Raw genomic sequence first — 16527 nt, 5'->3', positions numbered from 1 at the left:
GTGGAAACAGATTTTGATCATTTGCTAGACACAGAAAGAGCAGCCAACAGTGCTAATGGGCGTATGGCTGAGATGGGAATATTGTACGAATGAGTCCAGGGCAGTGAAGTCATACAAGTCAACAGTGGGTTGAGGTATTAACACAGGCTGCTTATTCTGAGAAAACTGGAACATGTTGGATCCTATGGGGACTGAGAATTTTTTTTCCTAATTCAGGAAACTAACACACATTGCTGAGTTCTGAGTTGTGCTGGTAGACATATTATCCTAAGGCCAATATTACTCACTCCTTGGATGTCTTGGCTAGTGTGTTTCATGGTGTCTGGGTAGTTTTCAGAGTACACCTTCCTTGACTAAACTGATTTTTATGGCCCTAAACTCCAGATGCTGATTCAGGTTTTTGCCTTTGCCCCATCCCAATGTCCTCAGATTTCCAAAAGACCATGAGTCCACCCTGATATCACTAGAAATTCACTCACTTAGCCTAAGGTAAAATTCAAATTCAGTGTTGGGTGATTTTGTAGTGTCAACTCTGCCCTTTGACCCAGAGGGTTCCCACCTATGTAGTGTGATTTTAAGATTTTATACCCTATCATCTACATTATATGAACAGCTTGCCAGAAGATCCCAAGTACCTAATATTGGAGTGAAGCATAATTTTGGTCAAATCCAAATTAAAAAAGAATCAACGCTTTCAAGTTGTGGTGCTGAAGAAGACTTTTGAGAGTCCCTTGGACTGCAAGGAGATCAAACTAGTCAATCCTAAAGGAAGTCAACCCTGAATATTCATTGGAAGGGCTGGTGCTGAAGCTGAAGTTCCAATACTTTGGCCACCTGATGTGAAGAGCTGACTCATTGGAAAAGACCTTGATGCTGGGAAAGATTGAGGACAGGAGAAGGGGGTGACGGAGGATGAGATGATTAGATAACATCACCAACTCAATGGACATGAATCTGAGCAAACTCTGGGAGACAGTGGAGGACAGAGGAGCCTGGTGTGCTGCAGTCCATGGGGTTGCAGAGTCAGACATGACTTAGTGACTGAACAACAACAGCAACCAAGAGTTGCACACCAAGACCTGGTAGCCATACCTAGCTGCAGGGAGTCTGGGAAATGTAGTCCTTAGCTGGATGGTTAGCTACCCAGTTTAAACGTAGAGGTTTCTAGTCCTAAAAAGGAGAAGAAAGAATAAATATTGGGGACATTTAGCAGTCAAATCTCTGGTCAACCAAATATCCATGAATACCACTTCCCCTAGGGAAACAATCCAAAGAGCCATGCAATCACTTTATCTGAGAACCCAGCATCCCTTTGTGATGCATAGTCTGACTTTCAGGTTTTGATGTGACTTCTCATGGTCTGGTGACCTATGAACTTGACAAATGATCAGCCTTCTCATCATCTAATATGCTGTGATGAGGAGAGCTAGGATAACCACACTTAAAGCTCCCATTTTGGGAAAAGGAAGAATTGGAAACACGTGATAATTATTGTACCTGGCAGTTAGATTCTGTTGCACAGCAGTTGTGAAAGGTTCCTTCCTGGCAGTGAAGTGCCACTGGGTCCTACTCTGGAAGTAACTCATGTATCTTTTTCTGGAAGGCCACACTTGGAATGTATTGGAACGTGTACCCTTCCTGGGGGTTGCATAGTTTTAAATAGCCTAATTCCTACTGGTACAGATTGGAGGGATTAGGGGTTGTTTCAGAGTTAAAATTGAAGAAGGCAATGGCAACCCACTCCAGTACTCTTGCCTGGAAAATCCCATGGACGGAGGAGCCTGGTAGGCTGCAGTCCATGGGGTCGCTAAGTCGGATGCGACTGAGTGACTTCACTTTCACTTTTCACTTTCATACATTGGAGAAGGAAATGGCAACCCACTCCAGTGTTCTTGCCTGGAGAATCCCAGGGACGGGGGAGCCTGGTGGGCTGCTGTCTATGGGGTCGCACAGAGTCAGACACGACTGAAGCGACTTAGCAGCAGCAGCAACAGCAGGGTTTAAATAGGTTTGAGCATCATAAGTCCACCAAAAAATTAGAAAACTAACAGTTTATTTGCTTTCAGTCAAGTCCATGAGAAGAAAGTGAAAAAGTTGGCTTAAAGCTCAACATTCAGAAAACTAAGATCATGGCATCTGGTCACATCACTTCATGGGAAATAGATGGGGAAACAGTGGAAACAGTGTCAGACTTTATTTTTTTGGGCTCCAAAATCACTGCAGATGGTGATTACAACCATGAAATAAAAAGACGCTTACTCCTTCAAAGAAAAGTTATGACTAACCTAGATAGCATATTCAAAAGCAGAGACATTACTTTGCCAACAAAGGTCCATCTAGTCAAGGCTATGGTTTCTCCAGTGGTCGTGTGTGGATGTGAGAGTTGGACTGTGAAGAAAGCTGAGTGCTTTTGAACTGTGGTGTTGGAGAAGACTCTTGAGAGTCCCTTGGACTGCAAGGAGATCCAACCAGTCCATTCTAAAGGAAATCAGTCCTGGGTGTTCTTTGGAAGGACTGATGCTGAAGCTGAAACTCCAGTTCTTTGGCCACCTCATGCGAAGAGTTGACTCATTGGAAAAGACCCTGATGCTGGGAGGGATTGGGGGCAGGAGGAAAAGGGGACGACAGAGGATGAGATGGCTGGATGGCATCGCCGACTTGATGGACATGAGTTTGAGTGAACTCTGGGAGTTGGTGATGGACAGGGAGGCCTGGCATGCTGCAATTCATGGGGTCGCAAAGAGTCAGACATGACTGAGCGACTGAACTGAACTGATGTAAAAGTGACATGTAGTTTTAAGTTAACCAGGACTTTATTTACTAACCTCTGTGCTCAACTCTTCTCCTCTTCCTCAATTATGTTTATTCTTCCTCAGGACCATGGTGGCTATCTTGAAGGCACCTAAAACAATAAGAGGAGAGAAGGCAAAACCCTTAATCTGAATTTTCCTACTGGTCTGGCTCCTCTTGCCTGGCCAAGAACAATCATGTGAGATGCTCTTGAGAAAGGTTTGAAGCCACAGTCTTCTTTGTGGTGTTAGGAGTGTGGAAGCAGTTGATTTATCCAAATGTGCAAAACCTTAATTTGTCAGATTCCCAATCAGTTTAGATTGCAGGCTACAGGCTGAAAGTATCCCTTCATAGAACTGCATTCTGTTCCATCTCTTTTTGCAGACTGGTTAATTCTTACTTATGGTTAGTTCTTGACTATAGTGCTTTGCTAAAAGAAGCCAAGATATACCAACCATGTGACTTTTGTTACCACTTCCCTGTGAGTTACAAGCTCAGTAAGCAAACGGCCTTGATTTCAAACACACTGACAATAGGTTTGTTGCAGGAATGGGGACCCCTTCCAGGGCCCAAGAGTGGGCTCTTGTCTAACACTTGGAAATAAATTATCCGAGGAGACACATGTGCTGACAAAGCAAGAAACTTTATTGCGAAGGGGTGCCCAGGCAGAGAACAGCCGGGTAAAAATAAGGGAACCCAGAAGGACGGCTCTGCAATGTGGCTCGCAGTCTCAGGTTTTATGGTGATGGGGTTAGTTTCCAGGTTGTCTCTGGCCAATCATTCTGACTCAGGGTTCTTCCTGGTGGTGCATGCATTGCTCAGCCAAGATGGATTCCAGAGAGGATTCTGGGAGCTTCGTAGGGCATATGAACTGGCATCTCCTCTCTCCTTTTTTTTTAAATTTTATTTTATTTTTAACTGGAGGACAATTACTCTGCAATAAATTGTGATGGTCATTGTAGCACTGTTTATGGTTCCTAGGACATGGAAGCATCCTCTCTCCTTTTGACCTTTCCCAAAATTCTTCTTGGTGGTAGCTTGTTAGTTCCACGTTCCTTACCAGGACCATCTGTTGTAAGATAACTCATGCAAGTGGCTACTATCTTGCCTGGCCAGGGTGGCGGTTTCAGTCAGTGTTTCCCCTACCAGGTTTACCAGATGTTTGCTATGACACAGTAAGGGTCACCATCTATCTAGCCTACATGATCTGTTACCTCACAGCCTGCTGTCCTAAATGCTAAGCAAATAGCACATATTTCAGCTTCTGTAGTGTCAGCCCTGTTCCTGGTAGCAAACTCTGTTGGGTTGGTTGGTTTGGCTGCTTTAGCAGAGATCAGACAAGAAAGATTTTTAAAATAATACACAATGTACTTCTCTCTCACAGGAAAGTCTGACATGGAAGGTGGATGGAGGAATAGGGAAACTGCTTTTAAAAGTCATCCAGGGTGGACTTGCCTCGTGGTCCAGTAGCTAATACTCTGGGCTCCCAGTGCAGGAGGCCTGGGTTCGATCTCTGGTCAGGGAACTAGATCTCATGTGCCTCAACTAAGATTTCATATGCTGCAACCAAAAGAAAGAATAAAAAATCAGCCAGGGGACCCAAGTTTCTTTTCTCTTTGCTTTACCGCCCCCTAGAATGTTGTCTTCATCTGTCTGGTTAAAAGTTGCTCACCACTGCTTTCTTTGTGGTCTGGACTACAGAAACAGGAAGAGGGGAAGGGGAAGGGTAGATGCTTCCTTTTAAGAATGTGCCTGAGATTTCATACATTACAGTTGAGCCTTGAAAAACACACTTCAAACTGTGTAGATCCACTTATACGTGGATATTTTTTCAGTACTAAATACTACACATTCTGCAGTTGGTAGAGTCTTTTAATGTGGAACCGTGGATGAAAGTGAAAGTTAAAGTCGCTTAGTCATCTCTGACCCTTTGCAACCCCATGGACTATACAGTCCATGGAATTCTCCAGGCCAGGATACTGGAGTGGGTAGCCTTTCCCTTCTCCAGGGGATCTTCCCAACCCAGGGATCAAACCCATGCCTCCTGCACTGCAGGCAGATTCTTTATCAGCTGAGCCACAAGGGAAGCTCAAGAATACTGGAGTAGGAGCCTATCCCTTCTCCAGAGGACCTTCCTGATCCAAGAACTGAACCAGGGTCTCCAGCATTGCAGGCAGATTCTTTACCAACTGAGCTATCAGGATATGGAGTGTCAACTGTACGTAATACTCACATTTTAAACTGCGAAGAGGGATCAGCATCCCTAACCCCTATGTTGTTCAAAGGTCAACTATACTTCCACTTAATGGTGTATCAGAACTTCCTCACACCAGCTAGCACAAGCTCACAAGAGGCAATTGTTAAATTTTAGAGAATTTTGTGAGCTGGTTGAGAAAGACAGCCATTGCTAAAAATTAAATATATAAATTTACCATTAAACAAATTGTATTAGAAGAGTAAATAATTAAAGTGTGTTTTCCCTCAATTATTTTACTACACTTTACTATTATCTATGCTGCTGCTGCTGCTGCTAAGTCGCTTCAGTTGTGTCCAACTCTGTGCGACCCCATAGATGGCAGCCCACCAGGCTCCCCCGTCCATGGGATTTTCCAGGCAAGAGTACTGGAGTGGAGTGCCATCACCTTCTCCAATTATCTATGCTACTGATGTTATTTGTATCTATCTATCCACATGGTTTGAATACAATATAATGTTGTTGCAAATACTTTCCAACTCTGCCATTCAATGACATTGTAGATTGAAATCAGATACGGTTGGAGTATTTACACCATAGAAATTAGCAAATGCTACAAATCTGGGCTCCTCCTCCTTTATACCAACATGTGCTCCGACTCTTCATGGCCCTATTGACTGTAGCCCACAAGGCTCCTCTGTCCATGGGATTCTCTAGGCAAGAATACAGGAGTGGGTTGCCATTCCCTCCTTCAGTGGATCTTCCCAACCCAGGGATCAAGCCTGTATCTCTTATGTCTCCTGCATTGGTAGGCAGGTTCTTTACCACTAGTACCACCTGGGAAGTTCCCTACACCCAAGAGCTGGTGGTTAAACATTTACCAATACACAATCACTTCCATTATATCTATTTGGCCAGAATTTACTCACATGGCCATACCTACTTACAAGGGAAGCTGGGACATGTAGTCTTTAGCTGGGTGACCATATACCTATCTATAATTGAGTGATTCTATTATAAGGAAGAAGTGGAGAATGCTTTTTGGAAGACCATGAGCATGCACGTGTTTTGAAGTAGAAGAGGAAGCTCTGGTCAGGTTTCCAGAACTGAGACACACTCTATCAGTAGTTCTTTGTAGAGATGGTAATAAACTCAAAATAGAGATTTTAGTGCTTGTGTAGTCCACCACCCCAGGGTTAGTGAAAATGAGTGATTTCCGTTTAGAATAGTGGACGAAGCACATAAGACAAGCCTCCTCTGTCCTGTGTCCAGTTGCCAGAAAATTCAAAAAATATATTAAAATATAAAAAAATGTATAAATGTGCCAGAAAACAACAACGTGAACCCTTTGTACCTCCAGAAACTCTGAGGAATCACTGAGAGGCAGAAAGATGATGTATTAATAAGATTTAAGTATGTACCTAATGGGACTTCCCTGGTGGCTTAGATGGTAAAGCGTCTGTCTACAATGCAGGAGACCTGGGTTCGATCCCTGGGTCAGGAAGATCCCCTGGAGAAGGAAATGGCAACTCACTTCAGTATGCTTGCCTGGAAAATCCCATGGACAGAGGAGCCTGGTAGGCTACAGTCCATGGGGTCGCAAAGAGTCAGACACAACTGAGCAACTTCACTTGTATATACCTAAAACCCAAAATATGCCTGAGTGATGTGGGTACTGTAAAAACTGGAAACCACTCACAGAGAACTAGTTTCAGGGAAATCCAAATTAGAACATTGAGTATACTCTGGAATAAAAGAAAGTCTGTACTTTTGATTTGGTAAGGAATTGGGATATGGAGGTATTGAGCCCCTGCCTCTTCCTTTCTCAATGTGTTCTTATGAAGGGCAACTCTTGTTGTAAAGTTTTAAGTCTGTGAGTATTTTTTTTTCAACTGATACACCAAGATCCACAATTTAGTACACAACAGAGACTCCTAAGGCCAGAAAAGATATGACCAGTGACTGAATGCAATGCTTATCTTGGGTAAATGCCTGCAGAGTAAACATTCATGCAAACTGTTTGCTCTTTCTATATTAAAGTATAATGAGGATATTTGGACTAGGTAATATGGTCAGAGACTTGTCTTATGCATATATGGCTTATATTAAATGATGATTCTATCCAAACATTTTTTCTTTAAAATCATGTTAGAACCAAGCACACACACACAAAGCTAGAAGTAAAAATATTCCCAGGATGATGGATGCTAAATTGCTTTCTTCTTCCTCACAAAAAATTAAAGTGGTAGGTGTCTGTTTTTAGCAGCATTTTCCACAGGAGATCAGGAAAGCCATTAGACGATTATGGATGAATTCTTGGTATTGGATGATAAAAATGACTAATGTGTCTATGGGTTTAAGAGAGCTGGAAAAGGCTGTACAGATAAACAGTACTTTAGGATATTGGACATTTGGATTCTGGAAGGAAGAAATGTAAAATTACAAACACATTCAAATGATTTATCTATTTCTCTTTAAGGAGTAAATATTGTTTTTTAAAAGACTGTTTTTAACAGTATGTCCTTATTGGTTATTTTGTGTATAACAGTGTGTACATGTCAATCCCGAATTCCCAGTCTATCCTTTTCCCCTCCCCCAACCATAAATTCATTCTCTAAGACTGTAAGTTTGTTTCTGTTTCATAAGTTCATTTTTATTATTGTATTTGTAATTTTTTGATCATTGGACACATACATCTAATACTATTAATTGAGAACCTACTATATGCAAAATGCCACTAAGCCCTAAAATAAACACAAGGAGCTTGCAATCTAGAGGGGAATGTAAGAGAGACATTTCAGCTCATTTTTTTTTTTTTGTAAAAGTATTGACAGCAAATACATATGGACAGTCCCACATTTAAAGCAGGTGCTGTCATTCTCAACAAGGTGGGAATTCCTAAGTTAGGAGATTTGTAATACTAGGCAAGAGAGCTAGCATTCCACTATTTCTTCAGTATTCAAAGAGCACAGCCTACATGTCCTAGTTTAGAGGGAGATAAATCCTTTATAATAAGCCTGTTTTTCCCCTAAATGGGCTGAATTAGCATAGGAGGGAGAAAAGACAGGACTGAACTGACAATTTTCCACAAAAAACTTCACAATGTTGCTTTTAACTCTGACAGGAAGCAATTTTAGTAATGTATGTTTATTTCCAGTCTTTTTCCTTATTTCTCCTTTTGAGAATCCTGGGTTTTTGAAGCAGCAGTGCTGGAGTCTGAAGTGGAGAGAAGAATATGAGAAAGTGAAAACACTATATGAAAAGGTGTAGAGCTACTCCCAGAAGATAAGAACAGTCTGGAAAGGATGGCGATCTGTGGAGAAAGAAAGGCACTGGGAGATTCATGAGAAGAGAGGGAATAAGGAAAGCAACCACAAAGGAACTAGTAGAATGATGCCTTGAAAAAGGACTTTGAGATTGACATATATACGCTATTGATACTGCATATAAAACAGATAACTAATGAGAACCTACTGTGTAGCACGGGGACCTCCACTCAGTGCTCTGCACTGACCTAAATGGGAAGAGAATCCAAAAAAGAGGGTATATATGTATAACATATAGCTGGTTCCCTTTGCTGTACAGCAGAAACTAACGCAACATTGTAAAGCAGCTATACACCAATACAATTTTTTAAAAACATCCAACCAGGACCTTGGCTGCCCAAGGTCACTCAATTCCAGGGGCAGGGCCAATTTGCTGCTTTAGAAAGCAGGAGATATGAAAGGAAACCCCATTGGAGAGCCTGGGAGAAGGGAAAAAGTATTATTTCTTTTTTATCTCTGTGCCGCTTGACTGGCTAGAATATTCATTTACTAGGAAAGTTTTTGTTAAAATCTAATAGAATGTTTTAAACATGGAGGAAAAAAGGACTTTGGAGAAGTCTTATTCCCTGGTGAGATACAGTTCTACTTTACTGACTCCTGAAGAGACATCAGGACATGCTTTCCTGGCTTTACAAGGCTTTTTAGAATCAGACTTGTGAGAGTTTTGTCCATGTTTTGTTATTTGCTTGTTTTGGATGTCACTAAGGCTATGGTTTTTCCAGTGGTCATGTATGGATGTGAGAGTTGGACTGTGAAGAAAGCTGAGTGCCGAAGAATTGATGCTTTTGAACTGTGGTGTTAGAGAAGATTCTTGAGAGTCCCTTGGACTGCAAAGAGATCCAAACAGTATATCCTAAAGGAGATCAGAAACTGAAACTCCAATACTTTGTCCACCTCATGTGAAGAGTTGACTCATTGGAAAAGACTCTGATGCTTGGAGGGATTGGGGGCAGGAGGAGAAGGGGACGACAGAGGATGAGATGGCTGGATGGCATCACCGACTCAATGGACATGAGTTTGAGTGAACTCCAGGAGTTGGTGATGGACAGGAAGGCCTGGCATGCTGTGATTCATGGGGTTGCAAAGAGTCAGACACAACTGAGCAACTGAACTGAACTGAAGGGCTTCCCAGGTGGCGCAGTTGTAAAGAATCCAACTGCCAGTGCAGGAGATGCAGGAGGCACAGGTTTGATCCCTGGATTGGGAAGATCCTCTGGAGAAGGGAATGGCAACCCACTCCAGTATTCTTGCCTAGAGAATCCTATTGACGGAGGAGCCTGGCAGGCTACAGTCCATGGGGTCATAAAGAATCAGACATGACTGAGTATCTGAGCACAGCACAGCCTCTATGATATGGGCCTTAAGCAAGGGTTGAGAATAATCACGTTAATTGAGAATAAACAGGAAAAATTCTGCCACCCCCAATGGTGTACCCTGAGGGGCCTCAGGATGGAAAAGAATAGAATACTGGCCCTAGAGAGCTAAGATGCATATCAAAGGAATGATTTCCCTGAGCCCAGACTCTTGTATCTTCCCACACATAGAACAGTGCTAAATTCAGTAACTTGAGATATCTGGTTCCCTTTTGTTAACACTAATCTTTTTTTGATGTTCCTACTTCTTGTTTTTTGTTGCAAAACGGTATGTCCTGGCTCCTCCCTTATCTCTTCAGAATAGTCCCTTAGAGCTACCTGAGAGCTTGTCTCCTACGCCTAAGTCCTCAGTATGTCCACTGAATAAAACATAATTCTCAACTTGTAGGTTGTATAATTTTTCTTCAGTAGACACTGTATTGGTATTCACTAACATAAGTTGGTACACCCCTGCTCTTCCTTCCAACAGGTACTTCCTTCTTTGCATAGAAGACTTTTAAAGATTAAATATGCTTTGAAGCCCAAAGGAATGGTAAGATTTCAGCACAGAAACATACTGCTGGGATGGTGGAAAGGAGAGCTCTTTTTTAAACATATCACAGATGTAACTGCCTTTCTTACTTGAGGACAAAACTAAGCATAGCATATTACTCCAATGTTTAAGCTTTCCATTTCAGATTTAATTTTGCTTTAAAGAATAGTGCCAACTTCCCGCTTGAACAATGATTCTTCCCTCATCACTTTTCCAGTCCCATTTTTAGCCTTAGGTGATAAATGGGCAAACTTTCACAACTGGACTTTTCAGACCAGACTCTAAGTATAAAAAACATTGAGAGAATCCTCTGGTGGTCCAGTTGTTAGGACTCCATGCTCTCACTACCAAAGGCCTGGGTTTGATCATTGGTCAAGGAACTACAATCCCATAAGCCACATAGTGTGGCAAAGAAAAAAAGAAAGCAACAAAATAAACAAAAAAAGAAAATTGATATTGGATTCTTAAATTATGCCTTTGCAGCCTTATACTGAAGTATTTACTGTAATTGAAACAGAATTTCAAATCTAGACGAAAATGTTAATGATAGACATTTGTGTACTTAATACATAGTGAAGCCAATCAAACTAAAATGTTGGAATTTGGAGTAGAGAAAGGTTATTGCAGGGCCATGCAAGGAGAATGTTGGCTTGTGCTCAAAAAGAAAAAAAAGAAAAGAAAAGAAAAAGCAAACTACCCAGTGGTTTTGGGGAAATGTTTTTAGAGGCAAAATTTGGGATGAGTCTGCAGGGTGTGTGACTTTGTTCTGATATTTGGTGGTGAGGTAACAGGGCGGTGCTCTAGGAATCTTGTGCTCAGCCTGAAGTTACCATCCTCTACCTTGGTGGCCACCTTAGTTCCTGTATTGTTTTATATATATATTCATATTCCTTGGGGAGGAACCAGGATCCTGCACTGTAGTTTCTTGATTTTTTCCTCCTTTGTTTCTGCATTCCCTCACTTCCCTAATTAGCAACTGTTTGAAACTGCTCTTTGGAAATCAGGGAGGTCTAGGAGTCTAAAGACTTTATTCCTACAAATAAGAAAAGGGGACATGGAAAGAGTTTCACGCCCTGGAGGGACTCAGAAGGTCCTGTTCCATTACAAGAACAAGTAGCACAAATAATTTTTTTCTGTTAGATTTGGTCCAGTGGTTAAGATTTCTCACTTTCACTGCAGGAGGCTCAGGTTTGATCCCTGGTTGGGAGAGTTCCACATGCTACATAATGTGGCCAAAAAAAAATAAATCAAAATAGTGCATATACTGGACATTATAAAATCCAAGAATTTTATACTAGAAATGCAATTTAAAAATAATACCTCACCTTGGGCCTTCTAAAATAATGTTATAATGGATGGGAACAAGAATTGGAAATCAAGAAAGAAGCCCAGAAAGATAAAATGTAAGGTAGTGGGTATTACAAGTAGGTTTAGTTTTTTTTTTTTTTTTTAAATTTATAGTTTTCCACCTTTTAAAAGTGAGAATGTATAATTTTAAAAATCATAAAACTATTTCATTAAAAATTAAATATGAATAAGAGATCTACTTTTATAATTTTCAGAGAGTTAACTGAATCTTCTAGGATCACTGGATTTAAGAACTAGCTTTAGTAACCATTTGGGCTGATTGTTTCATTTGGGGGTTGAGGTTGTTGAGGTCAGAGAGGTCCTGTGGCTTATCTCAGGTCACACAGTGAATAAGTTGGCAAATCTGGATATAAAATTTGGATTTCCTGGAGTCTCATCTAATATTTATTCCACTGTGCCCCCAATTAATTCTACATGTCCATCTCCAGAGGCTATTATAGACAGGAGATGTGGCAGGCTCTCTTTTAGGTATTTTTGTGTGTGTATTGTCAAGTAAAGGGTAGGTCACACAATAAAGAATCTGTCTGCAGTGCAGGAGACTTGGGTTCAACCCCTGGGTTGAGAAGATCCCCTGGAGAAGGAAATGGCAACCCACTCCAGTATTCTTGCCTGGGAAATCCCATGGACAGAGGAGCCTGGCGGGCTACAGTCCAGGGGGTCAGAAAGAATCAGACATGCCTAATAAAGGTGTGCTTTGTAATTCAAACTATATTGCACAATGATAAACATTGCCTACTGTAAATGTCAAGACAGAAGATAGAAAATCAGTTTGTGGGGCAGCTGTTTGGCTAGCCTAGGTGGCTGAAAGGGCAGTTCTGCCATGTGCCCTGGGTGTTGTTGACTTAAAAAATATTCCCAACCTAAAATTTGAGAGTTATGTTTTATTTGGTGGAAATTTTTAGGACTTCGAGTCTAGGAGACAGGATCTCAAGTAACCCTGAGAGAACTGCTCCAAGGAGGCGAGGGTGAAGGGAGCTAGGTTATACAGAAGTTTTGTAACAAAAGACAGGTATTCTGAACATAAAAAGATTATTGTAAATTAAAGTAAAGCAGATATCCCAAGTTAAGGAATTCAGTGATTCTCTGTGTTTGGGAAGATGTAAGAGTCTGGGCTCACTGAAATCATTGCTTTCATATGCATGCACCTCAGCTGTCTGGCGGAGAAGGCAATGGCACTCCACTCCAGTACTCTTGCCTGGAGAATCCCATGGGTGGAGGAGCCTGGTAGGCTACAGTCCGTGGGGTCGCAAAGAGTCAGACACAACTGAGCGACTTCCCTTTCACTTTTCACTTTCATGCATTGGAGAAGGAAATGGCAACCCGCTCCAGTGTTCTTGCCTGGAGAATCCCAGGGACTGGGGAGCCTGTTGGGCTGCTGTCTATGGGGTCACACAGAGTCGGACACGACTGACGCAACTTAGCAGCAGCTGTCTGGGGCCAGTTTCCTGTTTTCACATCCTGGTTTTCCTTGGGACATACTGCAGGGAATGGGTGCTAGATGGCAGGTATTCTTTTCTTTCTTGAGTTTCCTCAGGGCTCACCAGCTCACATTGGAGGGCTGCAGTCACTGATGGCTGTGTCATCCTTGTTTACTGCCATGGCAGGAAATACTCCATTTCTCAGCATGTTACCAAGAAATTCAGCATAGAGACTATTCCTCTGACTCTTCCAAAGTTCAATCTGTGAGCTTTTAATATTCATTTACAGTTCCCTCTCTGCTTATTTAGATTCTGAAGCTTGAATCCTAGAAACTATCAAATAAACCTGCCTACAGCATCTCAGCCAGTAATGGGAAGATCTAGGGCTTGAAGTCGGTTCTGACTCTCTTAGCTGACACTCTTCAATTCTGAAGTGTCAGAAAGAAAAAGGAGAGGTTTACTCTGTTACTCACTTATTCTGGAGTGAATTTTTTTTTTTTTTTTTTTTTTTTTAGTTTTAAGAAGCAATTATATCATAAGTAGAAAAGCTTTGGGAAATGAAAATCTCTAATCAGACACTTTATTGAAAGGATTGTGGGTTCCACTAAAAGAGCTGGAGTTACGAGCAGAATGGGAGAGGATATTTGCTGATTCCTTTGTCAATGTGGCATTAAGGAAAACCTAGGTGGCCTAGATGTTAAAGGAAAGAAATTAGGTTGCAGAGACTACTGAATTAATCACAGCAACAAAGAGTGCTAACCAGACAGTGCTGGTGCTGGGAGTGTTTTTGCAGAGTCAGTAACAGGAACTGTACATAACCTGGAGAATACTCCTTACCAAATGCGATTGTGTGTGCCTGATGCATAGTGAGGCCAAACAAACCAAAACATCAGAGCTTGGATCAGAGAAAGGTTTACTGCAAGGCCAGGAAAGGAGACCAGTGGCTTGTGCTAAAAACAAACAAACAAAAAAGCCCTATACTCTGATTGTTTTGGGAGAGAAGTTTTATGTGCAAAATTTGGGGTGAAGGCTGCAGGGTGTATGACTTTCTTCTGATTGGTTGGTGGTGAGGTAACAGAGTGGTGTTCCAGGTGCTCAGCCTGAAGTTACCATCCATACTTCACCTGTGTTGTGTGGTCAGAGCTCTCCATGGAGTAGTCTAATGTAGACAACGATCTACGTTGTTTTTTTTTTTTTTTTTTTTTCTTGGAAGTTCATATTAGAAAAGAAAAGTTAAATTGTCTCTTCTACTACAGATATGTTAATCCTAGAGATAGTTTTATGAAGACAAAAACTCCTGGATATGGGAAGGTGTTTGGGGGATGAGCATACAAAGAGTCTTTTTTAGAAACATTTTAAAAGCAAACTGCAATTTGCCTAATAACAGCCTACCCAGTAGAAAAGAATTGCTTTAACTTCTCTTGAGCGCTTTCATCTCAACTCTGACAAAATGAACGCCTGTTGGCAATTTAACAGTTCCTTGGTTTTTAGCTGAAAGAAAATCAAATAAATGGAGTGCTGCTAATACTGAGGTGATTGTGCAGTCTTGCAAGACTGGATTTAACTTGTTTTCCAAAATATATTACATAAAATATATGTGATAAAAATATATCACGCTTATAGATCCCTAGGTCGGGAAGATCCCCTAGAGGGGAGGGCATGGCAATCCACTCCAGTATTCCTGCCTGGAGAATCCCATGGACAGAGGAGCCTGGTGGGGCTACAGTCCATGGGATCGCAAAGAATTGGACACAGCAGAAATGACTTAGCACGTATGCACATACTGCATTTAGCTATTTTTTCTGTGTTATTTTATCTTTGTGTTATACTGATGCCTGATATCCCCAGACCTATATATATATATATTGGTCTTGCCACTGTGAGAGAGAATTAAATGGGAACATTTTATGAATGAAAAATATTGCCTGCCATATCAATGAAGATGCTGTGACCATCAAGCCATCTTCTTTGAGAAGTCAAGTGAGTTGATCTGATGACAACATTGTGCCTTTATAATAATCATAACAAACACAAAAGTATAGGGTGACATTGGAGAAAGTGGGAGAGGGTGGCTGAAAAAGAGAAAAGGATAAAAAATATATGTAGGTAGGTAAGACATCATGTCCCCATCTAAAAAATAAAGTTTTCCATAATAATGCTGACATTGGGGGCGGGAAAGGGGAGAGTGGTGAGCAGAATAGAGCATCTGATATTCTGAAAATTAAGCTTCATCGTCTGTATCAACATTAACCACACACATAGACACACTAGAAAAGAGACTGATTCAGCCTTAATGATACACTATAAGTAGATTTGCATTGAACTGAAAATATGTCCATGTGAAAGTATATCAAAATTAAAATCTCATTTGCATATATAATATCAGTTAGAGCAAATGTTCACTGCATGATAATCCTCCCTCTAGGAGAGGCCATTAGGTTGATTTGCATTCATTTAAATGTTCATGTGAAACGTGGATTTTATCTATGCAATTACGAGAGTGGTTAATATATTGTGCTATTAAAAGTTAAAAGACTATTCAGAATTTGTAAGACACAAATGTGGCATTAGATGGGCCCAACTCAAAGGAAAGCCTCTCACATAAATAGACTCCATTTCTTCAGTGTGGGCAGAGAAACGGAAACTAATCACTCCACACAAATTTCTCTGCATCCGGTGTTATTCTTGTGGCAGGGATTCATGAATGAATGGAGAGTTATTTTTACAGTAAGCAAAATAATCAGTAAACTACATGACATATTAAAGATGTGATAGATTGCAAATATGGCCATGAATTCTTTCCATCCCTGTTTGTACACCCTTCTACTGTTTTACTTTGCAGCTCTTCTCACTAAGCATTGGAGTCTGTTTCTCAACCCATTAGATCTAGGCTGTTCACAAGACTTCCCTTGGCCAAAAGGACATTAGCAAATAAGATACAAATACAAGCAAGGTTTGAAAATTGCTACCTCACTGGGGCTTACTCCCTTATTGTTCTTGGAATCCTCAAAGAAAGTGTGTTAGTCGATAAAGTTGTGTCTGACTCTTTGTGACTCTATGGACTATAGCCTGTCAGGCTACTCTGTCTATGGAATTCTCCAGGCAAGAATACTGGAGTGGGTTGCCATTCCTTTCTCCAGGGGATCTTCCCAACCTAGGAGTTGAACCTGGGTCTCCCGCATTTCAGGCAGATTCTTTACCATCTGAGCCATCAGGGAAGCCCTCAAACCTCTATATGAATGATTCCAAGGAAAACTGCTGGAAGATAAAAAAGCTACATGGAAGAGAACAAACACTAGAAATGTGAATGAGGCCATTCTGGATTGTGCAACCATCAGCTGACCATAGATGCATGAGCAAACCTAGGGGAGGTCAACTGAGTCAGTCCAGGCCAGAAGAACTGCACAACCAACCCACTGTCAACAAGCTAGATAAAATGGTGGTTGTTTAAAGCTGCTACATTTGCAGTGTTTTGTTACAGAAGTAGCTAACTGGTACATGCATGCTAAATTGCTTCCGTCCTGTC

This window comes from Bos javanicus, chromosome X, assembly GCF_032452875.1.
Source record: "Bos javanicus breed banteng chromosome X, ARS-OSU_banteng_1.0, whole genome shotgun sequence".
Taxonomy (NCBI): domain Eukaryota; kingdom Metazoa; phylum Chordata; class Mammalia; order Artiodactyla; family Bovidae; genus Bos; species Bos javanicus.
The sequence above is the reverse complement of the archived record's forward strand: the minus strand, read 5'-3'. Positions refer to the sequence as shown.